The following is a 25,781-nucleotide window of genomic DNA, read 5'->3' on the forward strand; positions in this document are numbered from 1 at the left end:
AATTCTGGTTAAAGAGAATGAATGGAGTTTAGAAAAATAATGCTTATCGCCACGTTTCTGAACAGATATCACCTTCCCCGCCTTTTGGTACCCTGATACCACTCCCCTGCATGCTTAACTGGGAACATATCTATATAAAATATGGCACCAGAGGATAGCAGAAGAGATATTTATTTTGTTTAAAATGCTATATTAGCAATTCTTGCTGCAGAATACATTTTGAGGTTTTTTTATACGAAAACAATTCCCTCATATCTTCAGTAACAGCGTACTTAGTCCCCAGGCGACCTTCGGAAACGAGTTATACTGAGTCTACCATACCTAAATCGCAGACGATCCTTGCTGGCGATTCATGCCTCGTCCAGCATACTTTGTCTCCCAACTGAAGAAAAAAAAGGTCCATTTGGTACCTGTATAAAAATAAACGGGTTCATACCGGTAACAGTTAAGGCACGCCAGTCACCCGTTTGTCAAACGGCTCACCCGTTCAGGACATACCGGTGACCCGTTTCAGGCATAGCGGTCAAACGTTTGGGTCAACGGGCCACTGCTTTGGGCAAACGGGTTTCTTGTTTGGGTAAACGATTCACTCGTTTGGTCAGATGGGTCACTCGTTCGGGTAAGCGGGTCGCCCGTTTGTTCAATAAAAGAATAAATAAACGGGTGACCCGTCTAACCAAACGAGTGACATGTTTGTAAACGAGCGACCCGTTTTTCCGAACAAGTGACCCGCTCGCCATTACGGGAGACCGGTATGCCTCAAGCGGTTGACCGGTATGCCTCAAACGAGTGACCCGTTTGACAAATGGGTGACTGGTATATCTTAACTGCTACCGGTACAAACCCGTTTATTTTTATGGAGATACCAGATTTTTTTTTCAGCAGAGGGACTAAGTATGCTGGACTAGGCGAGAATCGCCACCAAGGATCATCTGCGGTTTAAGTATGCTAGACTAAGTAAAACTCTCCTCCGAAGGTCGCCTGCGGACTAAGTACGCTGTTAATGAATACATGGAGTAAACCGTTAACATTATAAAAAATACTCAAAATGTATTCTGCAGCAGGAATCGCTAATGTAACATTTCTAAACAAAGTTAAAATGTGTTCAGGTATCATCTGGTATAATGTTTTCTGAATTATTTTCTCAGTTGAACATATAGGGAATGGTACCAGGATACTAAAAGGTGGGGAACGTGATTCCTGTTCACAAACGGGGCGATAAGCATTATACTTCCAACTTGCGTCTATCCTCTTTAACCTACATTTCGCGCAAACTCCTTGAACACATACTTCATTCTAAATTGGTTACCTTTCTAGATTGAAATATTCTGACCGTCCAACCGCACTGGTTTAATCAGACGGCTTTGCCGTTACTGGGTGAGACCACTTGATACTGATGTACATAGTGGTGGCACGGGGACGCCTGTTCGACCAGTATGCTGTGTTGAGACAGCTCTTTTGAATTTTAGTGCACATGACATCAGTGTAGGCTGAGCAATGACGTAGCAATCGCGACTCAAGAGCCAACTGCGCCTCGATCTGGCCGACCACGCTCGCTCTGCTGAAATGTGAGGGTAGGACTTTCGAGCATCGTACGCTTGCTGAAGATTCAAAATGCTCTTTTGTCGTACAAAATCATTCGCACTTCGAACCCAGCGAAACAGTTCCAGTGTTCGGCGTATGCTATGCAGCGCTCTTCAACAACCGTTCCTGCAGCATTGAAACCTTTCGTCTGTGAGGTGCAGTGGTTCATCGACACGAAGGTTCACGTTTACTGGGGGAGCTCCACAAACTAGCCTTTGTGCAGCTGTCCTGTTTTCAGGTGAGCGTGAACACTCCATCTAGCAAGGAAGCTAGATCCTGCTGGCTATATTGAGCAACAGTGACCAAGAATGGTTTTCCCCAAATCTTCATGTGTGCCTCTTGTGAATTAACGTTAGTTTTGACGCTCGTTCAAAGGCATTTTTTTTATTTCCTTCCGAATGTGCGGATTGCTTCATACTTGAAATCCTCTAACCCAGTTCTTCGGGAGGTAGAGCGGAGATTTAAAGTGGTTTGGTGGACACTCGATTCTCTTACTTGTGTTTCCCTCTTGGCCTTCTGAATATTTTTTGATAACTTGAAGGTACAGGTCATCTTCCTTCGTTAGAGTGCCTATTTTTCGCTTCATAATTTTAGATGGATGGGCAAAATAATCGCTCTTAATTGCTGATCAGGGACAGAAGCTGCTGTCCTCTAGCCGATGTTTCTTTTGAGCTTGTACGTTAGTCTTTGACTCGTATGTTCATCACCAATTTTGTATGCCTGATTAACTTCTTGATTGGCTGTTAGGGATAAGGGGAAACTTGCGCCCTAAACAAAACAAAAAAAAAATACACAGGGGTCGCGTCGTAGGCGTCGAAGGTCGGTGGAGTAACACGATCGGGCTCAAGAGCGAATCTGAGGCCGGCCTGCCACGCCGGCGCACCTTTTGTAGCCGCGTGGTTTTCTGGAACATTCGGCCTAGAACGTTCGGCGCGTAGGAGATGCTAACTCGATCAGACTAGAATCTTCTCGAGTTTGTTAGAACGGCAATTAGAAAGAATAAATAGAATAACCTTTCACTTTCTGGTATCGAACACAGTTCCTCCGCTCGATTGCCAAGCACGGAAGCCATTCGGCCACGCACGCGCTCGTTCAGCGACGCGCCTAGCAATATGCAATCCCGCACTATGTGTCAAGTACGTCGAATTGCGCCAAGGCATATTACAAACTTATTTCAAAATGCGTGATGAGCCGAACCAGCCGCCAAGCTGAAGCTTGCCTGTTACCAGGCCTTTGATACGGAAGTACCCCTTGTTTCTAAAATCTATTTGTACCCGTTATGTTGTATATCCCGAATTATTTAAAAGTAAACATCGATTGGAGCAGCTAAGTCGCTTGTTTTAAATAATTAAGATTACATCAGAATGCGATTTTCAGCGAAGTCATCACAAACAGAGCACACTCTTTTTACTTTTTTTAAATGTTTTCCTTGCCAGCTTGCAAACTACTTACCGAGTATCTTCGAATGTAATACATTTGCTGTTTCAAAGTTGTACTCCACTCAAGATAGTTTGTACAAAAAGTAATTTAATGCTACACTAAAAAAATTTCAGACGGGTTCTTAGTATCCTATCCTAAATACTTTTCTTGATTATTAGGCACAACACTGGCTCCAATGATGACTGTGTTTTCTACAGGAGCATCACCAGCCCAGATGACGAAGCACTGCTACAGCAAGACCTCAACATGATTTCACTTTGCTGCAGCACATGGAAACTGAGATTGAACACTAACAAAAGAAGATTTAGAACTTTTGCCAGTCAGCCTTCTTCCACGCAAAGGAATTACTCCATTAACCACGGACACACAAAATGTTCGAACACACAAGTACTTAAGAGTAATTTTTTCAGAGGACCTCACCTGCAACGATCATATCAATAACACCGTTTCAATTGCATGTAAATCACTGGGATACATCAAACGCAACCTTTTCCACTCATCTCAGACTGTCTAACTAGCCGCCTTCAAAGCATTTGTGCGATCCAAACTCGAATATGCCAACATCATCTGGTGGCCTCATCAAGCATACCTTCTTAATGAGCTCGAATCTGTCCCCCCGCCCCCAAAGAAAAAACAACAAGGCATCACCCTACATCATGCAAGGCTATTCACGACCCTCGAGCGTCACTAATATTAAAACCAACCGGGAGTTGAAACCTCTAACCGTTAGGAAGAAACTAGCCCGTCTTATTTTCCTTCATGGCATCTACTACTCATCATCGGAATTCCATAGCCTCTATTTCCAAGATCCATCTTAGATTTCAAAGCGCCGCGATCATCAACTAAAAATTCAAGCTTTCTTCTCCAGAACTAAAAAAATATCAAAATTCCCCCCTTTTACTTGCTATTGCGGGCTGGAATTCCTTACCCGCTCACATCGTCAATGAAACTAATACCAATAAAGTTTGCGATATTTGTAATTCTCATTTGTAAAGTGTGATCAATTAATGTTTTTGTTTGCTTTGCTGTTTACCTTTTATTACTGTTCATTGAATGTTGTTGTATTCCCGAGAAGGACAACGGAGACGGGACAGACCATGGCCACGCCAACGACGCATTTCACGGCAACACCTGCCGTTATTTACATGCCCGTTGCCCACGAGACACCGGCTCATTTCCACATTGAAAGCTACGAAGACATCAACTTCTGCGTACAGCAGTACGCACGAGTGGCCCGTTATGACGGGTGTGCACCGGAGCAGTCTCTTCATAAGGTTTATTTTCTTTTAGAGGCAGCAACACAAAACTTGTTTGAGAACAATGAAGCGTCGACCCCCTCCTGGGACAAACTCAAAGCTGAGCTCAATACAAAACTGGTCTGAGAACCATGAAAATTCGATCACCTCCTGGGAACAACTCAAGTCGAAGAGAATGCGTTGAAGAGTTTCGCCAAGCACGGGTTCAATGCCCTAACGAGAGCGTCGTTAGCTTTTTTGAATGTGTTCTTCGACTTAGCAACCATGGCAATCCTTACGCCCCTGAAGCAAAGAAGCTTATGGTTTTAAGCGACGTGTGAAGGAAGCTATCTTCAGAGGCCTTACACGGAACCCGGCTACGACCACCGAGGGATTTATCGTGAAACCCACCAACAACGAACGGCCTCTTCTTGAAAGAAGCTATCCGGCATCAGTGCGATTCCGCACTCCCCTTGCAACCTTAGCCAGAGCATTCTGGGCATTCGTGAGCTCATCCGCGACATCGTCCGTTTAAAGCTTAAGAAGCCTCACTCGAGTGCTGTGAGCCCGGCCTAGATCTCCATGGCCGAGGCTGTTCGAGACGTGTTTCAGCAAGCGTTCCTGACAGATGCTCCTGTTACCTTGGCCTCACCCGAGGAACCGACTTTGACCTGTGCCGCAATGGCTCGTTGGCGCAGGCCGCTGCTCAAAATTATCCGGTGGCTCCACCGCGGAGCTCACCAATGCACTCATAGCCCCGACGCCACGGCTAACAACATCAGTACTTTCGTCAAGATCAACAGGCTCCAAGGAAAACCGACGTATTGAGGACGGCGGATCGACGACCTGTCTGCTGGCAATGCGGTGAAACGGACTACGTTTACCGACGTAAATTCATGCGTTCGTCAAGGTATTTGGGAGAAGAAACTTTGATTTCACGGAGTCCTAAGTTACTGGAATATTCTAACAAGGTTACGTTTCAAAGTTACTCAAGCTCAAGTTTCAAAATTAGTAAAGACGTATTTAGAGACTATTGTAGATACTAATTGCTACAGCATTTCTTCGGGCAACTGAAACAAAAAACTGAAATTTTTTATCTTTACAATAGACCGCATGCGCAATCCTGGGAAGTGTAGTAAGGTCGCTCGACATCAAGAAAATAAATTCCGAAGATATTGCAAGGAGAATCGAACCAAGAACCTGAAGGTTTCAGTCCGACGCTCGGACACCATGTCAAGAATATATTTATTTAAATAGCCAGACTTGCGCTAAAGGGAGACTTATGCAGCGATAACTGATATGTGCCATCCTCCTCTCCGCGCGCAAGAGCGTGTCGTGGTGCGAGGTCCTGACTGGATGTGCCGAGTCTTTGCTAAGCCTCGAAAAATTCAGTTTGCTAAAGAGGAGATTACTGAAGAGAAAGGACAATGAGTTGAGTATAACCATCTTAAATGAATTAAAAAAATCAACGCAGCTTTTTAAAACTTTACACTGAAACTGCCTGGCCACTTAACGTTACGCAGGTGGTTACACAATAACGTAGAAAAAAACAACTAACAAATGCCTCACACAACAAAATAGTTTTCACTATGGAATGTTTTTTGCAGTCCACCATTAAAATATTATCAGTAACAGTAATCAAATTTTCCTTTTGCGTATTCTACTCTTGTTCTGTTGGCACAGGAATGAATAACAAAGTAATTAGTGTGATAAGAATGTTTTGCCTCTCTCAGAATAATTCCGCCTTGATGATACAAGATGTGGTTCCAGAATGTAAATATATATTTTAATTCCCGTCTTCCCGTAATATATATTACGAAAACAAATTCAACGGTGAATACTCCTGTGGAACTTCTTTACGGGTAGTAATTACTCGTACCAAATCCTATTGCCTGATTTTGTATTCGCGCTGGCTTATTTAAAAGGTAAAGCTTCAAGGTTATTTTCCAAATAAGCCAAATAACCTCCGCCCAGCCCGCTCGTGGCGGAATGGTTCTCGTTCTTGGCTGCTAGGCAAAGGGCTTCAGGCTCAATGAGTGAGAGAGAACGCGCCTTTTTGCTGTTTCTGTAAATGTCACGTTCTGGTAAATACAAGAACATTGTTGTTTATTCGAGGTCCGAATGTTTTACACGCAGAACCTTCTACACCCATTGTTCCGGAAGCCTGCTCATGTACATAAGGGGCTCCGCGTGGCCAGCCTTAGTCAGTCTCACTCTTGCGCTCGATCGCGCTACTCCGCCCAACTTTGACACCTTCGGTACCTGCGACGCTACCTCTTTGGATATTTATTTTGGGCACATGTTCGCTTCTAATCAACGCCTAGCCTCGTATTGCGCTAACCGTCCCTCTGCCAAGCACTCGTTAAAAATCTGCTTCGTCATTGTCTCCACCTGTCATAGATAATTACAGCGATATGATTGGCGTAAAGCTCTTTCATTTTCGTAACAAAATTTGGGAACTTGTTTTAATAATGATTAAAAAACGTTATGATAAGATTTATGTCTATATTTAAATATTTTTACTTGCGTTTTACTTCACCCATCGTCACCGACGTCATTTTTGAGCGATATTAAATTTCGTCGTGTAGTACGAAAGCACTTGAAGCAACTTTCTATGCGGTCAGGTCTACTCACTTGAAGTGACTAATAAATCCGGCAGACGGGGGCATTATTATTGTCCTCAATTTAGGAGTAGAAAGGTGATATGCCCTGAATAATTGAAACACACCTTTATGAGTATAATTTATGGTAATTAAGCAGCCGCTTTGAGTAGGGACGCCACAAACTTTGATACAAGGCACTTTTTGCGTTTTACTTTCCTCGAGGGCTTTGTTTTACTACCCTACTTTGAATTAATTTGACCACTTAAGGTGCTTGAAATGCGCATATGTCCTCATGAAACTAATAAGACTGCATAGAATTCGCTCTTCCCTTAGCATAATCACTAAATTGAAAAAAAAAACTTTAAACAGAAAAACAAGCTCGGATTTTTTACTGGTAACTGGCTCGCGACCATTGTTTGATAAGCACTCGCAACGGATGTGTAGGAAAATAACTGTAGAGCAGTAGAGGCTGTACAAATAAAGCACTGATATCCGAGACCTGCCACGTCATTGCTGTCTCACAATTCACTTGAAACCTGCATTTTAATAACTAAAGTGCCATATTACCCTTTAAAATCGTTTTCTTTGTGCACTTTTTTCCACTTTGTGTTTACGAAATTTAATCGTGCGCTATTTCGGATATCCAGTGCATCATCAGGCGAGATCATTTTCATTTTCGCTCAGGTGAAGAGTAGCTGTACCGCCTGTTAAATACTTTACGAGGTCAAAACGTGTTAAACTCAAACTTCGTGCGGTTCCCGACATCCCTATTCAATAGTGGGGATGTCGTGAACCTGTCAAAGTCCGAACTCAGCCGGGTCTAGCTTTGTAAAACTTCACCACAGGTCAGTTTACATTAGATAATTTATTTTGGGCTTATTTATTGTGTGCATGTGGGGAGCACACTCGTTTGTCGAGGCTCCTGAGAGTTAAGCTTCCTGATAATGACCCTGACAGGCGCCTGCTGGCGGACTTGGCGGAAACAACCGGAACAGAAGCCAACGGTCTGCTCGTTCAACTACGCGGGGAAAGAAAGGTTCCCTGGCTCCCTACCCACCTTAGCCAATTGACACTCAAGATGTCACATGCCCATTCCAAAAGCGCTCACGCAGGTTTTTTCAAAACTCTAAAACGCGTCTCGGCCCACTTGGTCTGGTTGGAAATGAGAGCTTACGTGGCCATGCACGTTCGTTGCTCTCAAATGTGCCAACGCACTAAAGCGCACCGCCAGAAGCATCAAGGACGTATGAGCAGCCAGTGGGCCACTGCACCGATAGAGGAGCTAAAGGTGCATACTGTAGGACCCCTGCCCTCCACACCTTGACGCAGCAAACGCCTTTTGGGGATAATCGACAAATTCACGAATTTTATCGAACTTCTTCCTTTACGAACAGCAACCAGCAAGAACACCATCGAGTGCATTGTACAAGTTTTCTGCCGTCACGGTACACGTGTACCGTGACGGCACGTGTACCGCGAGGTCTCCTAAGCCATTGGGGGATCACCGACCGGTTCACTGTGCCATACAGGCCAGCAGGACAAATGGTAGAGAGGCACAATGGCAGGGTAATGAAAAGCTTTAGAACATATTGTTTCAGCCACAGAGACTGGGACCAGCACAATCCTGAAATCACTTTCGCGATGAGCATGGTAGAAAGCGTGGGCACCGGATTTACCCCGGCCTTGCTTTGCTACGGCCGAAAGCTTCGCAACCCGTGGGAAGTGGCGGGAATCAAGGAGTACAGTGAGCCACCAGCGTCAGCATGTCATGCTTTTGCGGCGGAAGTCACTCGGCGCCTGCACGACGCACATTATATTGCTGGAGGTCACCAACAGAAAGCGAGGCAGGCCCAGATGACGTAATACAACCGGAACCGGAGGCCTGCAACAATACGTCCAGGGGACCTTGTCCTTCTTGTTGCCCACACATTGAACGATGCGGCGAAAGGCATTACTTCGAGGCTCGCTCCATGGCGCACGGGGCCCTTTCCTGTGGTCCAGTGTCTGGGGGCTAACCACTCTGTGCTTAAGGACCCAGATACTGGATGAAACCCGCAGGTGGCTCACTCCGACCAGCTGACACTGTACCAGGAGCCAGTTCCGGGTCTACTCTCACCTGGTTCAGGTCTCAAGAGGGGGAGACCTGTGAGGAATGTCTGGCGGAAGACTATACCAGGCGCACGTGCCCCTTAGAGACCAAGATGGCCACAAGGGGACAAAGACGAAATAGGAAAGGAGATGACGACGGACCAGGGGAACATGCCGCAATTAGGTGCTTGGATTGAAAACGGATAGTAAAGGCTCCGTCCTAACAAAACATTGTACCCACCCCCTCTGCAATGCACGATGGGCCCCGAGGGTAACGAAATAAAATAAGACAAATTCCATTTACTTTTTCGTCGTTTACCCTGAGACTGGGTGGATTTTTAGAAAAGCAGAAGTAACAGAAAAAACAGACAGGTCTCAAACTCAGCTACAAGTTTATTTCAACAACCTCCTCTTATATAGTTAGTTCTCGTCGTCATCAACCAATCACATACGACTTGTCCCCTGCACCGTGACTTTACAGGTTCCACTCTATCACAAAAGAAGCGGACACTCCCAACGTTTCCAAGTGAAAAGGTTCTAGCACAAGATATGCCTCACAAAGACTTCAAGCAACTCTTTTGTGTCCTCACAATAAACAGGACAACAGCCCACAACAACATCCTACTCAAAACTGGTCACCTCCAAAATTATAGAAAACAGACAATACCCTCCAATACACACCACAGACAATACACACCAAAGGAGCCTTTCAGGATGACTAAAAAAAAAAAAACCTTTACAACTCTAAAAATTGCTTGCAGCGGTTCCCGATTTGCATGGAAGGTTGACTAATGCAATTTCCCAACAATCTAATCCTAATTCTTTCTCTTACCACCCTTTTAACATCGTTGCTTTTCTTAACAACTACATCCGTTCCAGACCAATCCGTTGTGCAGTTTCTACGCTCCTCCAGATGCTTAGCCAAATCCGAATTTGCTGCATTATTTTTAACATTCCTTTTGTGTTCTGTTAAACGATCGTTCAGACACCGAGAGGTTTGGCCTACATACTTAAAACCACACGCCAAAGGAACCTCATACACCACGCCTACGCTACACGGCACCGACTTTTCCCTATGCGCCTTCTGACAGCCCCTTTGAACCGTTTCAAAAGGTGTCAATCTATCTAACCTAAAATCCGTGCTGAATACGACATCCACACCATATTTGTTTGCACATGCTCTAAGATTGTGGGAAACCTCGTGAAAATACGGAACCACAGTGTACCTATTCCTGATTTCTTGCGTCTTCCCGTTTTTCTCCCTGCACTGTAGGGCAATCTGCCTTTTGATGTACACTTCCTCATAGCTTGCCATTACCAGTCTTTTCAACTGGTTTTTTAGTGCTCCCGGTCCGAAATGCATGCATGATTTCACCAAAGTATTACTAATAAAAGATCTGACTACCACGGCTTTTACATTTTTCGAGTGACAGCTACTCTTGGACAGAACCGGTTTTGGGTCCAACCCTTCCTGAACAGAGCAAACTAAGATATCATCCACAACTCTTTTCACAAAACACTTTGGAGACACCTCTTCTACCTTGTCATATACTTGTTGGTCCACCGTGCTTAAGTATATTTCCGCTAACAAAGGCGCTACAGACGAACCTGTACAGACTCCCTCTTTTTGCACAAGATTTCCACCTTTGTATTCCAATACCGTTGACTTTAAATAAAGGTCTAGCACCGAAAGAAAACTATCCACCGCTATTCCTGTTCCTGATTGAAACTTAATAAGGTTCCCTTCCAAGGCAATCCTCACTCTATTCATTAGTCTGCTTTTCTCTAAAGAGTAATATAGGTCCTTGATGTCCATGGAACAAGTAGTAAGGTCAGCGGCGCCAGAGTTGAGATTCACGTTAGAGAGGCCAAGGGGCGAGGTCTTGCAATTTCTCGACCTGCGTTTACATTTGGAACGAGGTCTTTGTTGGGAGTATGGGAAGGAAAACCCAAAACCGGTTCTGTCAAAGAGTAGCTGTCATTCGAAAAATGTAAAAGCCGGGGTAGTCAGATCTTTGATTAGTAATGCTTTGGTAAGATCACGCATGCATTTCGGACCGGAGGCACTGAAAAACCAGTGGGAAAGACTGGTAATGGCAGGCTATGGGGAAGAGTACATCAAAAGGCAGATTGCCCTACAGTGCAGGGAGAAAAAGGGGAAGACGCAAGAAATCAGGAATAGACCGCTGTGGTTCCGTATTTTCACGAGGTGTCCCACAATCTTAGAGCATGTGCAAAAAAGTATGGTGTGGATGTCGTATTCAGCACGGATTTTAGGTTAGATAGATTGACACCTTTTGAAACGGTTCAGAGGGGCTGTCAGAAGGCGCATAGGGAAAAGTCGGTGCCGTGTAGCGTAGGCGTGGTGTATGAGGTTCCTTTGGCGTGTGGTTTTAAGTATGTAGGCCAACCCTCTCGGTGTTTGTACGATCGTTTAACACAACACAAAAGGAATGTTAAAAATAATGCAGCAAATTCGGAGTTGGCTAAGCATCTGGAGGAGTGTAGAAACTGCACAACGGATTGGTCTGGAACGTATGTAGTTGTTAAGGAAAGCAACGATGTTAAAAGGGTGGTAAGAGAAACAATTAGGATTAGATCGTTGGGAAATTGTATGAGTCAACCTTCCATGCAAATAGGGAACCGCTGCAAGGAATTGTTACAGTTTTAAGTGTTTTTTTTTAGTCATTCTGAAAGGCTTCTTTGGTGTGTATTGTCTGTGGTGTGTATTGGAGGGTATTGTCTGTTTTCTATAATTTTGGAGGTGACCAGTTTTGAGTAGGATGTTGTTGTGGGCTGTTGTCCTGTTTATTGTGAGGACACGAAAGAGTTGCTTGAAGTCTTTGTGAGTCTTATCTTGTGCTAGAACCTTTTCAATTGGAAACGTTGGGAGTGTCCACTTTTTTGTGATAGAGTGGAACCTGTAAAGTCACGGTGCAGAGGACAAGTCGTATGTAATTGGTTGATGACGACGAGAACGAACTATATAAGAGGAGGTTGTTAAAATAAACTTGTAGCTGAGTTTGAGACCTGTCTGTTTTTTCTGTTACTTCTGCTCTTCTAAAAATCCCCCCAGTCTCAGGGTAAACGACGAAATGGTTGACTTCCACCAGCTAGCCTGTACTTTGACTCTTTTTTCCATTTACTTCACTTCATCATTACCATAGCACTTGTGGGAGCCACTGGTTCGCCTTCCCGAAAAGGCATTAAGCCGCGGACGTTTCGGGCGAAGCCGAGACGGCTTCGAGCCCGATCGCTCCGTATCGTGTCGGGGACAGTCCTTCACTATGCTGGCCTAATCTCTCGAACTTCTCCGCGCGTCTCCCGGTTTCGGAGACGAGCGCGATTTCCGGAAAGTCGGGCCTGCCCTCCAAGTGAACGGCCGCCTGGTTGGAGAGTTTTGGATAGGACTTCGGGCAACGGGACGAGTCGCGGCGTACGAGTTCGTCCGACCGGCGATGATTCGACGCTAGCGTTTTCCTTGGCTCCGACAGTCGGCGTCCCCTCCATCTAGTGGACGTCCGTCTGCCCAGAGCCCTGGCCGCGAACTCCTGCGACGACGGGTAGCGGCGTGAGCTCGGCCCACCGGCGGTGACTCCGTTCGCAATTACCCCTTTGGCTCTCAGGTCGGTGGGGGCATGCGGGCACTCTGTGTCCACGGCTCGCTTGACCATAGTGTTTTGTTGCGGACCCCTGGTAGTCAATAAACACTGTTGGAGATCGGGATCATCGTCGTCGGCATGGCGTTGGATGAACCCGGCGCGGCGACCGCCCTTACTGGTAGCCGTTGGCCGCGCGGTGGGACGGGCATCGCAGTCCCATTTGAGCACCGATAGCCGGACGTAAAAGGTATGTAAACTCCTTTTCCGTCATAAAGTGGCGCCGAACGTGGGGCTATGGCGCTATATTTGTCGTGGCACTGCTCCACCGCGCCATGCCAAGATGGCGGAGCATCCTCTGGGAGGCGGGCTTCCTTCGTGTGCCGCCATGATGCGAACACCGTGAGCGCCCGGATTTGGTAACCACATCCACGAGCCAGCCTGAACCTGAGTGAGTCACGATTTGTTCATTCTCTTTTCGTATCTTGTTGCAGGAGACGTTTTGACAACGGATTCTGGGGGGTAGTCTTGCCTTTCCTGAAATCCCGCGATCGTACCTGTCGCTCTGATGATGGGCGCCGCTAGCAACAGTCACCCCCATGCCTGACACGTGCCAACCCCGCTGCCAACCTCCACCTAGTTAGATGGTTGTCGCCTCTGGCGGCGTCCTCAAAGCCTTTGTGACAGGAAAATTGCGTTGCGTTGACCCCCGTGGGCCTCGCGACGAATGTTGTTAGCAGCAGAGAGCTTCTTGCGGGTCAGTGGGACAATCTGGATTTGTAAATATGCGCGTTTCTTTGACACCGACTTGCGGACTCTCCGGGAGAGTAGTGCGGTTCGTCTACCATTAACGCTGCCACGACGGGCTGCGAGAGCCGTAGGCCACGAATCCGCCGACGTCCAGAAGCAGTTTGCATATTGTGGGCGCGCGCGTTGTACGCCACTTGTATTGCAGTAGGCGCGAGGGTTTTCTTCTGGATAGATTGGTTTTGCTTACATCTCTGAGCTTCTGCTGATTTTTGAGATTAACGCCTTTCTTTTATAAGAATGGCACAACGCACTAGAGACGGGCGGCTTTTTGGTTACCTCGTTCCGTGCGTTTCGCTAGGGATGCGTGTAGCTCGAAGACTCTACGGAGTTAGTTGTTTTCGCAGTCCCCGGCCCGGCTCCTGGTGCAGCCACCGCTGGCAGCGGAGATTCGCCGGCTCCCTTCCCGGCGACTTGAGATTGCGTACGCAGGGTGCCATCTAATTCTGTTAGTGGCACTGGGTGGCCTGCCTTCCAACTTGAGCTTCCCGCCCAGCGGCAGGCCGATTAATATTCGCAGGCAGCCGACTGCGGACGCTATGAGGACTCAGCCAAAACCTGCTCTCAGGGACCATTGCTTCCCTCGGTGGCAGTGAAGAGCCCGAAAACAACGATCTCTCCTTTAAATCTCGCCGTACTGCGGTTCGATAGAGGGTGATGAGACGCCTTCGGGGTGCTGCGTGGGCTCTTCTTTTGGTCATTCAGGAAGACGTTCGGGCACAATATGTTCCCTACCATCCCCCACTACGTGCAACGGCGGGGGACACGGCGAGCGGCTGGGCGGGGCCTGCCGGATGTGCGTCATCGCTGCCGCTGCAAGCAGTTTGCGCTCCTGACGGCAGCCGGGAGCAGCTGAAGGAGTGGGCCGACTTCCGGCCGAGGCAAGATTGCTGCCGTCATCCTTCTGTCGTCGTATCTCACCGAGGCGCCCAGCTGAACCAGGCTTCCTGATGCGGCACTGGACACGGACGTCACCTGATGCCGGCCCCGACGTGCGCCTTCGACTTCGGTGGCCGGCGTTCCCCTTTCCGCTGGCCTCCCGCACCCATCTTGAGATTGACCATGAACGAACCTTTGCGAGCGTCACCGTGTTCGCCTCGACGGAGGTTGGCCCAAGACGAGTCGACGACGTGCAGAGTGAGCCGAGCAACACCGCCGAACATCCAAGTCTGCATGCTTCCTGATGCTGGCCTGGTCACGGGCGTCACCTGACGCCGTCCGCGAGGTGCTCATCTGACTTCGGTGACCGGCGCTTTCCTTGCCACCGGAATCCTCCGCTCATGTCCGGAGTGGCCATGGCGGGCTTCTCTGCGCGTCACCAAATCCGCTTCGACGGAGGTGGGCCCACAACGAGGCGACAACGTGCAGCATGAGCCGAGGAACACTGCCGAGCAGCATCACCGAGCATCAACGTCTACATGGGACTTTCCTTTTCTTCATTCGATGCCACCGGAGTGCATCGCCTTACCAGTGCGTCGTGAACTCAAGTGCGTGAAACATTTACGGCGGCAGCTCCGCGGGCTGGCGGGGCCTCCGCCTCAAGATATTGTATTCGTAAGCGGGACTGGCACCCTTAGTGTCAGCGTGTAGGTCTATTTTGGGGGTTGAAAGAGGTGCCAAACGTTTTAATTAAGAGCCGGCGCCCCTTTCTCTGAAAGGTGTGCCAAATGTTTTAACGAGGCGGGGGGCGGGGGGGGGGGGGGATTGTGGGAGCCACTGGTTTCCCTCCCCCGAGATGGCGTAAGCCGCGGATGGTCCGGGCGAAGCCGTCTGATTTCGAGCCCGGTCGCTCCGTATCGTGTCAGGGAGGGTACGTCACCATGCTGGCCTACAGTCTCGCACTCCTCCGCGCGTCTCCCGTTTTCGGAGACGAGCGAGATCTCCAAGAGAGTCGGGCGTGCCCTCCAAGTGGACGGCCGCCTGGTCGGAAAGTCCTGGATTGGACTCCGGGCAACGAGACGAGTCGCGGCGACGAGCTCGTCTGACCGGCGATGATTCGACGCTAGCGTTTCCCCTGGCTCTGACAGTCGGCGTCCCCCCTATCTATACTCCGCGACAACTTTTCTTGGCAATGCAGTGGAAGGTACAGGCCCGCGTCCCCTCTCCCATTTTGAGTGTGCGCGGGCTCTCCTCGTCTCCCCGGAAATGGGGGAGGAGGAGAGCCTGCGTACACTCAAAATAGGAGAGGGGACGCGGGCCTGTACCTTCTACTGCATTGCCAAGAAAAGTTGTCGCGGAGTATAGTGGACGTCCGTCTGCCGAGAGCCCTGGCCGCGAACTCCTGCGACGACGGGTAGCGGCGTGAGCACGGCCACCGGCGATGACTCCGCTCGCAATGACTCCTTTGGCTGTCAGGTCGGCGGGCGCATATGGGCACTCTGTGACCAAGGCTCGCTTGACCGCAGTGTTTTGTTAAGTAACCCCTGGCACTCAATAAGCGCTGTTCGACATCGGGATCATCGTTGTTGGCATGGCATTGGACGAACCCGGCCCGGGGACCACCCTCGCTGGTAGCCGTGGACCACGCGGTAGGACGGGCATCGGATTCCCCTTTGAGCGCCGATAGTCGGACGTAAAAGGTACGTAAACCTCTTTTCCGCCACACAGTCAAGCTTCTTGCCATTTTAGATTATAGTGCGTCCTTCACCCCAGCATTGGCCTTTGCGGAGGCTCGCGAAAGCCTTTTTCAGTGGACTGATTTCAATTCAATTATTTTATTTTCCAGTTTAGTTTTCAGAATAACACATCACTATGTCAATAAGAGAAGAAAATATCAGCAATGGCGGCTGCAATCTGGCACGTGTTCAAAGCGTCTATGCAGGAGGCGTTGTCCAGACACCATAATTGAATGACATTCGACGAAAATTGACGGCCAGAAACGCTATTTACATATTCCTCAGGGATGCGCCGGCGCCACCAAAAATGTTATTTTCTTCAGTCAGCTTAGCCAGTGACGAGGTCGAACAAGATTTTATTTAGTCGATGAAGTTAGTACGATCCTTTTCGTAAAGACCTTTTTCGACCTGTACAAACGTCAAGATAACTAGACGATAACTAATATGCATGCTGATACGGAGCAGTCTCCGACTGGAAGTTGCTTTGCCCATCCTTATTTTCTATAAATGCGAAAAAGTAAAGAGTCGTTTGCATAAATTAATTTACAAAGAACCAAACCTCTAAAGTATTCGCTACACGAATTTCATTTAATTTATTTACACCTTAAGGGCCCGTGAAGGGCGTAACAAAAAACACGGGGGGGTATTCAATATTTATAGAATACAGAAAACGCAAATACACAAAAAACGCAAAAGAAAACGGATAAACTCAACACAATTAACACATTCAAAACTGCTCATAATTGCACAAATCAAAAAACGAGTAAAAAGAAAAATGAAGTTTAATACAAGATAGAAATTTGTTCGGGTCCAAAGTGGTGACAATGGATGATGGCATGTTAGATTGGACGTGTGTTGTTAAGGCAGGATGATATTCGTTCGGGGGGTGATAGCAACTGATTTGTAAGGTCTGGAATGTGGTAGTAGATTATATGGAGAAGGCACGCTGAGAGACTTTCCTGCGGAGCTGCAAAGAGGACATGGTTAGTTGGTTTTTTAAGGCCGAAAGACTGAATGAAGGATCATAGGTAGACAAGATGAATCGGGCAATCGGGAAAGTATAAGCTGCGTGCTGCCCACGATCCGACACAGTCAAAACGAAGTAGAAAACAAATTCTCCTCTCTTGATATATGATCCGATCCTCACACAGACGAAGCTACGGGAAGGCCCGGGGCCGCAATGTGGGTTCAAAGAGTAAGTGCTCAGTGTGACCTGCAATTTACACCAAGTCTCGCAGCTGGCTGCGAAACTTGGTGGATATTTTCATCAGAACATACATTTGACGACACATTCGCTTTTACCGAATCATGAAAGTACACTGCATACTCACCGGTATCCCATCTGCCGAACGAGGTCCTTCAAAATTACGAGCGTTTCCGTGCAGAATGATCGGTACGCAACGGTAGCGTCCGGGTAGAAAACACCGTGCGGTTGATGCTGCCCGCAAGAAGGGAGAAAAGGAGTTTTGTTAGAAAGAACGGGCAGGTTTCCTTTGCATGCGGAAAACAACTCGCGGCTGTGTCTCGACCAGTCGTTAGAACTGTCAGGGGTGAAATTGCGTTTTCCTAGGAACACAGGTGACATCCACGCCTCTTTTGCGTTTCATTGTAAGTCTAACCGCTGTCGACGCAGATCCCATGAAGCCAATGAAACAGCGCTAAATGTGCGTCGTCCAGGCGCTAACCCCCTCTGTGCATTTTCCGTCATTGAGTAAACCTTCCACTCAAAGTGAACGCAATGCTACGCTCCTTTCTTGGTCTAATTGTTATAGCTGGTGATAGCGAGCTCATAAAAAGAAGTAGCGCTGTGTCGATGCAATGTTTGTTCTTATTGAATGACGCTACGGGATCCTAGCGTCGGCAGCGGTAGTACTTTTGTGAAACGGATTCCAAACGGAGTGTAGCCTCGACCTTCGTGGCGATTACGCGGCCGTGTCCTTCCATAGCGTCGCCATCTTTTTCTTGCACTTTCTGGCTTCTCGTTCCTCCCAAAAACTTTGGCAGGTGGCTCATTCGGTTTCCTTCACCTGTGCTACGCGGCGCACACTTCAGACGTCCGCGAAACCTCACGTAACTTAAAATAAATTCCGATTATGCAAAGAAAAAGAAAATACGCTACAAGTGGCGAGACATTAAGTTCGTTCAAAATGTCTATATCCACGATTCACAACGCAATGGGTTGTAAGCGATTTGACCCAATGAACGCTATAGATGTCACGCGGAAGTGCAATCGCAAAAGGACTGCCTAAACGCGCGGATCCACAAAAGTCCAAAGCCCGCTTTTTGTGACGTCGTTTATACATGCACTTATACTTCTGACACACCGCAAACAACAGCAGGCGCGTGGCAAACGTTATAATAGCACTTAATCTTTCAGCCTTTTGTTCAGAAAGCAAGTGGTATGAAAACAGTTCATCACTGCAGACGCGAAATATTTAAACGCAGATTGTGTTCATAGGTTGGACTTCGCGCGAAAAGTGTAACGCCAGAGTGCGACGAAAAAGCTTTACACGCAGGCTAAGGCAGCAAAAAAGAAAAAAAAAAACATATAGCCCATAGCAGGTAATACATATGCATCCAAAGCATAATGATAGTGTACGAAGTGTTAAAAATGAATACATATTTGTAACTAGGAACAATTACGCTAGCAAAGAAAGATTCACAAAAAGGCTCAGAGGCAATCCCACACAGGACCTTGCTATACGCAGTCAGACGACTTTCCTCGGCGCCACAAGGATATGAAAGGGAGGGAAAGCAGCTGGACTACGTATGCTTGCCACCGTTGGTCTACTGGGGTAGCAGGTGACTGTGCGCATTGAATAATACACAGTCCAGCCTACTTAGTGCGCCGGTGACGATCGACGCCGTGTCATTTAGTCCGGCATGCTTTATCTGCAGGCGATCGCCGGTGACGATTTATAGTGAGCCCAGCATGCATAATCCGCAAGCAACGATTGTCGGCGAACCATACTCAGCCCAGCATATATTGGCACGCGCGTCGACCGGGGAGCGCGTGCAAGGCCGAATTGTTGCCGTGCTTTGCTATAGCGCGGAGGCTCCAGGTTCGACACCAGGAATCGGAATCCTCTTTTGTTTATTCATTCAACTGGACGATCTCGTAAGTTCGAGACCCTGGTCATGTGATCGATTTACGAATGTTCTACGCGACGAACGTTCCACGCCGAATGTTAGAGAAAGCTACGCTCGCGCAATAGGTGCTCCGCATGGCGGCCCGCAGTCAGTCTTGCTCTTGCGCTCGTTCGTGCTACTCCTGCGACCTTCGACGACTGCGACGGAACCTCTTTATATTTTAGAGCGCAGCTCTTAGGGGCCCGTTTCCAGCCTGAGCGGCGTCGGCGTCGGCGTCGGCGTAACCGGGGGGGTCACGTGACCCCCCTCCTGAGATCACGTGACCCCCCCCCCCCCCCGAGGTCACGTGATCCCCCCGAGGTCGGCGTCGGCGCAACCGGGGGGGTCACGTCACCCCCCATCCCTGAGGTCACGTGACCCCCCCCCCCCCGCCCCGAGATCACGTGACCCCCCTCCCGAGATCACGTGACCCCCCCTCCCCGAGGTCACGTGATCCCCCCGAGGTCACGTGACCCCCCCCCCCCCCCGAGGTCACGTGACCCCCCCCTCCCCCCAGATCACGTGACCCCCCTCAGTACCCTTCCCTACTCCTCCTCAAGAGCTGCGCTCCAATTCGGCGTTACAGGGATTTGTAAACAGCTTTTTTCTTTTCGGTACAAGTTCGCGAAATTAAACGTATTGTTTATGTTTATTTGTCGCCTCATTACCCAGCACCTCCACCAAAATGCCACGAATGACATATCATTCGTGGCATTTTGGTGGAGGTGCTGGGTAACGCAGCCCATGAAGCGTACCCCTCCAAGGATTCGTAGCGCAAGCCCATACACCTGCCCAAGAGGACCATCCGCAGGGTCTGCCGAGGCCCGAGGAAGCCGCTGCACCCAAGGCGCACCCCCTGAATTTGGACTTTTGCCAACCGAATCAAGCAGCCAACCAGGCCGACGATGAAAAAACAGTAGTCGCGGACTCCAACCGCCGCCACCGGTGTATACCTACCCGTCGGACCAAGGAGTCTGACACGAGAACATCGAGAATTGTGTGCAACACTATGAATGTGCGACCCGCCATAACGGGTGTTTAGCTGAGCAGTGCTTGCTGGACATCTACTTTGACTTCGTGGGAGTTGAGCAAGCAAGAACTGAAGAAGACGTTTGCCAGCCAACGCAGACGAGACAGTGTTTAAATTTCCTCCGAACAGGTACCCCAGGCCTATATAAAAGCATCACCAGCTTCGGCGAGCATGCTCTCCGCCTGAGCACCAGCGCCGAAAGTCAGGCCACCAAGCAGAAGAAGCTGCACTACCTGATGAGGGGTGCGAAATGAGAGATATTCTGCGGTCTCATTCGCAACCCCCGACAACAGTCGAAGGGCTCGTCACGGAAGCTACAAATATGAAACGTGCCCTAATAGCACGCACCAGACACTACCAGCAACTTCCTGGCGACGCAGCCCTTTTGTCTTCTAGCTACAGCACCCCGGACATCTGCGAGATCGTCAGGATCGTCGTCCGGAAGGAAATCAAGAAGCTTCTACCTGACGCCGCAAGCCTACTTCGCTCTCAGTCACCGAAATCGTCAGGGAAGAAGTTCAGCAATGGCTGCAGCCAGAGGCTCTTGTCGGCGCAGCTCCGGAACTATCGACGCTGAGCTACGCCTCAAATGCCCGACGACTACCGCCCCTTGCTCGCCCGTATAGAGAGCCACAGCGACGTGAACATCCAGGTGCGCAGAACGTCCGCCCAGAGGAACCTACCAGAAGGAAGACTGACGTCTGGAGGACGGCCGATCGAAGCCAGTTGTGTGACCCCTGCGGTGAAGTCGATCATGTCTACCGGCCCTACCCGTACCAGCAGCTCGGGCTTTCTGGGTTCGCACCGAACGCCATCCCCTAATGAGCGGGGAACGACCAAGGGGCATCGAGGAGTTCCTGTGCCGGTCACCATCTCCTTGGCAAACTCATCCCTGAAGATGCCGCTCGCCGTCCCCGTGCCGTCACGTGTCGTATCTTCGTCGGTCCCGTCGAGGGAGTCGGTTCCCCTTTTCTTGCCGGGGAAGTTAATCGCAACAACTCTCGGAGGTGAAGTTGCCGTGGACGGACGACGTAAAAGCCTCCACGAACACTGAAGCACTCCCACGCTCCCGACGCCCCGCATCGCAACGACGCTCCTGCAAGGGTGGCCAACAACCTATCCCTTGTTAACAACCTAACCCTTTTTTAATGACGTATCAAAACTTGTGTACACCGGAGAAGACTACTCAGTTTCGATTGGAAGGCTTTCTTACCGCTTCCAAAAAGTGACGACGTCAGGGGACGAGCCACAGATATCAAACGCCAGAGGACACCTCATCACGCCTTTCGGAAGGTGCACCGCCCGAATTGACATCTACGGCGAAACGTGTCCTCTGAAATTCGTCGTTCTACAGGACTGTGCCAAAGACTTTATTCTGGGCATGGACTTTAAGTTTCAATACGGCACCGTCATCGACATTAGAGAGAACAGATTGACGCTACAGACACCTGCTCCGCCCTTAAAGAAACCCCAACCAACGTCAGCTGCCGCCCGAGTCCCTGCCGACCATGTGAACCTTCCGCCCCGATCAAGTGTTGTACCCGTTGGGACCGATGGAGCTACTTGCGACGATCTTGTTCTGGAAGAGAGTCTTCAGCAACTCCTGGGAAGAAGAATAGACGTCGCAAGAGGAGTAGCAGAACTTTAGGATGGGAGCGCTGTGTTCCTCATAACGGATTTCCGACAAGAAACGCAACAACTCAAGAAAAGTGCAGCTGTAGCCCATATCGAGAGACTCCGGAGCTCCAACGAAATCGCCGTGATTACTCAAGAATCTTCGCCACCTCAGCAGACAGTACGCCACAAGGGCAGCTCGACATTAATCCTCAGCTTCCGGGCACGAAAGGACGGCAGGTGATTACTCTCATCGCCGAGTAGAGCGACTGCTTCGCTACGTCGTCGAAGGTGCGCGAAATCGCCGTTGTAAAGCATCGCATCGTTACCGAGGATGGCGCGCTCTCAATGCATCGATCGCCATACGGAATCTCCGCAAGAGAGATGGAGGTACTCCAGGAGCAAGTTCAAAATATGCTGAACGACGAAAAATCCAGCCTTCAAGCAGTCTGTTGGCCTCTTCAGTCGTACTAGTTAAGAGGAAGGTTCTGTATGAGCTACCGGCAGCTGAAGGCGGGCACTAAGAAAGACGTGTATCCACTCTCCCGCATCGACGGCACGCTGGACCTGCTTTGCCCCTCTCAATACTGTTCACCGGTGAATACAATGAGCGTATACTGGCAGATCTATGTCAACGAACAGCACTGAGAGGAGACAGCTTTCGTCACGCCGGATTGACAGTACGATTTCAAGGTGATGCCTTTTGAACTATTCACGGCGCCAGCAACCTTCTAGCGTCTCATGGACACCGAACTGGCAGGACTGAAATACCTTCACGACGTCGTAGTGTTTTCAGACAAATTTGACGAGCACTCGCAACGACTCTGAGCTGTTCTCCAAGCCATACAAACCGCCTTACTTACCCTCAAGCCGTCAAAGTTTCTATTCGCCTTTGATGAACCGAGGTTCCTAAGTCAGGTTGTTATTACCGAAGGCATTGCCTCAGACCCAGAGAAGACAGAAAGGAAGGCCGCGCGAATATTACCGTATTTTCCGGACTATACTCCGAACCCGGTGAATAGTCCGCAGGGGGAAATTTGGGGTCGAAAATAAAAGATTTTGCTTAGATAGCCCGCACCCGGTGCATAGCCCGCACCCGGTGCATAGTCCGCACCTGGTGCTTAGTCGACACGAAAATCTTCTCATAGACGGCACACGTTTACAAATGTCTGCTTTTTAGCTCACAATAAAGCCTATAATGTGCAGAAATCATCATCAACATACACATTCGTGCACAAAATTCGTCAAGTCTCGTCATAATAAACGATCTTGAAAAACATAATTCCTGTATAGTCCGCACGCGTAGATAGTCCGCACAGCCAGAAATTTCAACTTTTAAACTTGTATAGTCCGCGGGCTATAGCCCGGAAAATACGGTACTTAGACTAAGTGCCTATTACGACAAAATTTCCGCACAGATCTGAAACCTCATGAAGCACACCAAGAAGTACGAATGCCGATGAGCAGAAGGCAAGCATTAGATGAGCTGAGGCATAGATTCCAGACTCGTCCTGTTCTTGAACACTTCGATCAGGATGCGGAAACCCAGATTCACATGTACTGTTCAACTGCAAGAAAGCACCGGGCGAGTTATTGCCTATGCAGGTTGGACACTGTCCAAGGCAGAGAGAAATTACTCCGCGACTGAAAAATAATGTCTTGCGGTCGTCTGGGCAAACACGATGTTTTGTCCGTACTTGTATGAAAGACCATTCCATGCTTTAACGGATCTTCATTAGCTCTGCTGGCATGCGAACCTCATAGACCCGTCAGGACGCCTCGCTCATTGAAGTCTCCAATTACAATAATTGAACATGACTGTGGTATACAAGTCAGGCAGCAAACACAGCGACGCCGACTGTCTGTCCAGAGCCCATGTTGAAACACCGTATGGCAGCAGCGACGACGATGACGATGAGTGCTTTCTAGATGCAGAGAACACCGACGACATGTCACGACGTAAACAAGATGATCCTGAGCTACGCGCACTAATAGAGAACCTGGAAGGGCGTGCGAGTAAGTACCATGCCAATTTTTTCTCACGACCCTGCCGATCTTCTCCATTCGACCAAGTGTACACTCCGAACAGATTTGCAGAGGAAACAACTCAACTTGGGTGCTGGTAATCTCGGTCGACTTTTGAGAGGAGATCTTCTAAGCCTGCCATGACATCCCGACGTCCGAACACCTCAGTTACAGCTGGACGCTGACCCGTATTCGTGAAATGTATTACTGGCCCAAGCTTCCCAAAACAGTCCACCTCTACATGGGATCATGCCACGAGTGCCAGCGACGCAAGCAACCGCCGACGAAGCCGGCAATTCCTCCGCCAACTGCACCGCTCTAGCAGATTAAAATGGATCGACGTTTCCGCGGTTAAACGTGGGAAACCGTTTTATAATTGTTACCACTGATGATCTAACACTTAACGCCAAGACAGAAGCAATTCTGTCGGGACTGCATTCAAAGTCGCCAAGTTTTTCGTCAAGCCCGTTGTCTTACGACATTTCGCTCCTCATGCCCACTATACAGATTTGGGGTCATTCTTCATGGCGGAGCTGACGTGCGAAATTCTTCGTCTCAGCCACAGAAGCGATCTTGGCACCGCAGCATACCACCCGCAAACCAACAGGTTGACAGAGCGGCTTAACAAGACCATCCCCGACATTATCTCCATGTAACGAAGAAGGACGTCTATCCGCTCCCCCGCATCGACGATACGTTAGACCGATTGCGCCACTCCCGATATTTTTCGTCGATGGACCTGAAGAGTGGTTACTGGCAAATTGAAGTCGACGAACGTGACCGGGAGAAAACTGCCTTCGTCACTTCCGACGGACTGTACGAATTCAAAGTGATTCGGTTCGGACTTTGTACAGCACCAGCCACCTTCCAGCGCGACATGGACACTGTGCTGGCAGGTCTGAAATGGCAGAGCTGCCTCGTCTACCTGTACGATGTCGTGGTATTCTCACGAGATTTCGACGATTACCTCAGACGACCTCGAGCCGTGCTTCAAGCCATCAAGACCGCCGGCCTGTCATTCAAGCCAACAAAATGTCGGTTCGCCTATGGGGAACTTAAGTTCCTTGGCCACGTCGTGAACAACAAAGGCTTTCTAGCTGACCCCGAGAAGACCCGCGCCGTATCTGCATTTACGCCGCCGGCTGCCAAGAAGGCCCTGAGAAGATTCCTCGGACTCTGTGCCTACTACAAGTGCTTTGTTCAAAACTTCGCCAAGCTGTCCGCACCGCTGACACACCTCACGAAGGACGCCGTCAAGTTCGAGTGGACAGAAGAACTCCAGAAATCATTCGACGAGCTCAAACGAAGACTCCACACACCCTCGATTCTTGGCCATTTCGACCAGTTTGCTGAAACCGAGATCCACACCGACGCCAGTAACACCGGACTGGGTGCGGTACTAGTCCAAATGCAGGACGGCGCAGAGCGAGTCATCGCATACGCAAGTCGGACGCTGTCTAACGCGGAGAGGAACTATTCAACTACTGAAAAGGAGTGCTTCGCTGTCATCTGGGCAATAACAAAGTTTCGCTCATATTTGTATGGAAGTCCTTTTCGCGTGGTCACAAACCACCACTCGCTCTGCTGGCTGGCGAATCTGAAGGACCCCTCCGGACGCCTCGCCTGGTGGAGCCTACGACTGCAGGAGTTCGACATGACCGTGGTGTACAAGTCCGGCCGGAAGCACACGAGTTCGAATCCCGGCCGAGGTGCCCGCAATCGGACGGAGGCTTATTGTGGAGAAGGCGCCGTGTAACCGAGCTTTCGGTTGCACGTAAAAAGATCCCCAGGTGGTCGAAATTAATATCCAGTCCTCCGCTGGGGCGTGCCAGATGCCCGTCGTTGGTTTGGCATGTCAAACCCCCAAATTTGACTTCGGGCGAAAGCACAATGACGCCGACTGCCTGTCAAGGGCCCCAGTCGAGGCCGCTCCTGCCTGCACCAAAGAGGACGACGATGAGTGTTTCCTCGGCGCTCTGGATGTCAGTGACATGGCAGCACTCCAACGAGAC

Source organism: Ixodes scapularis, unplaced genomic scaffold, assembly GCF_016920785.2.
Source record: "Ixodes scapularis isolate PalLabHiFi unplaced genomic scaffold, ASM1692078v2 PGA_scaffold2__306_contigs__length_199485367, whole genome shotgun sequence".
Classification (NCBI taxonomy): Eukaryota; Metazoa; Arthropoda; class Arachnida; order Ixodida; family Ixodidae; genus Ixodes; species Ixodes scapularis.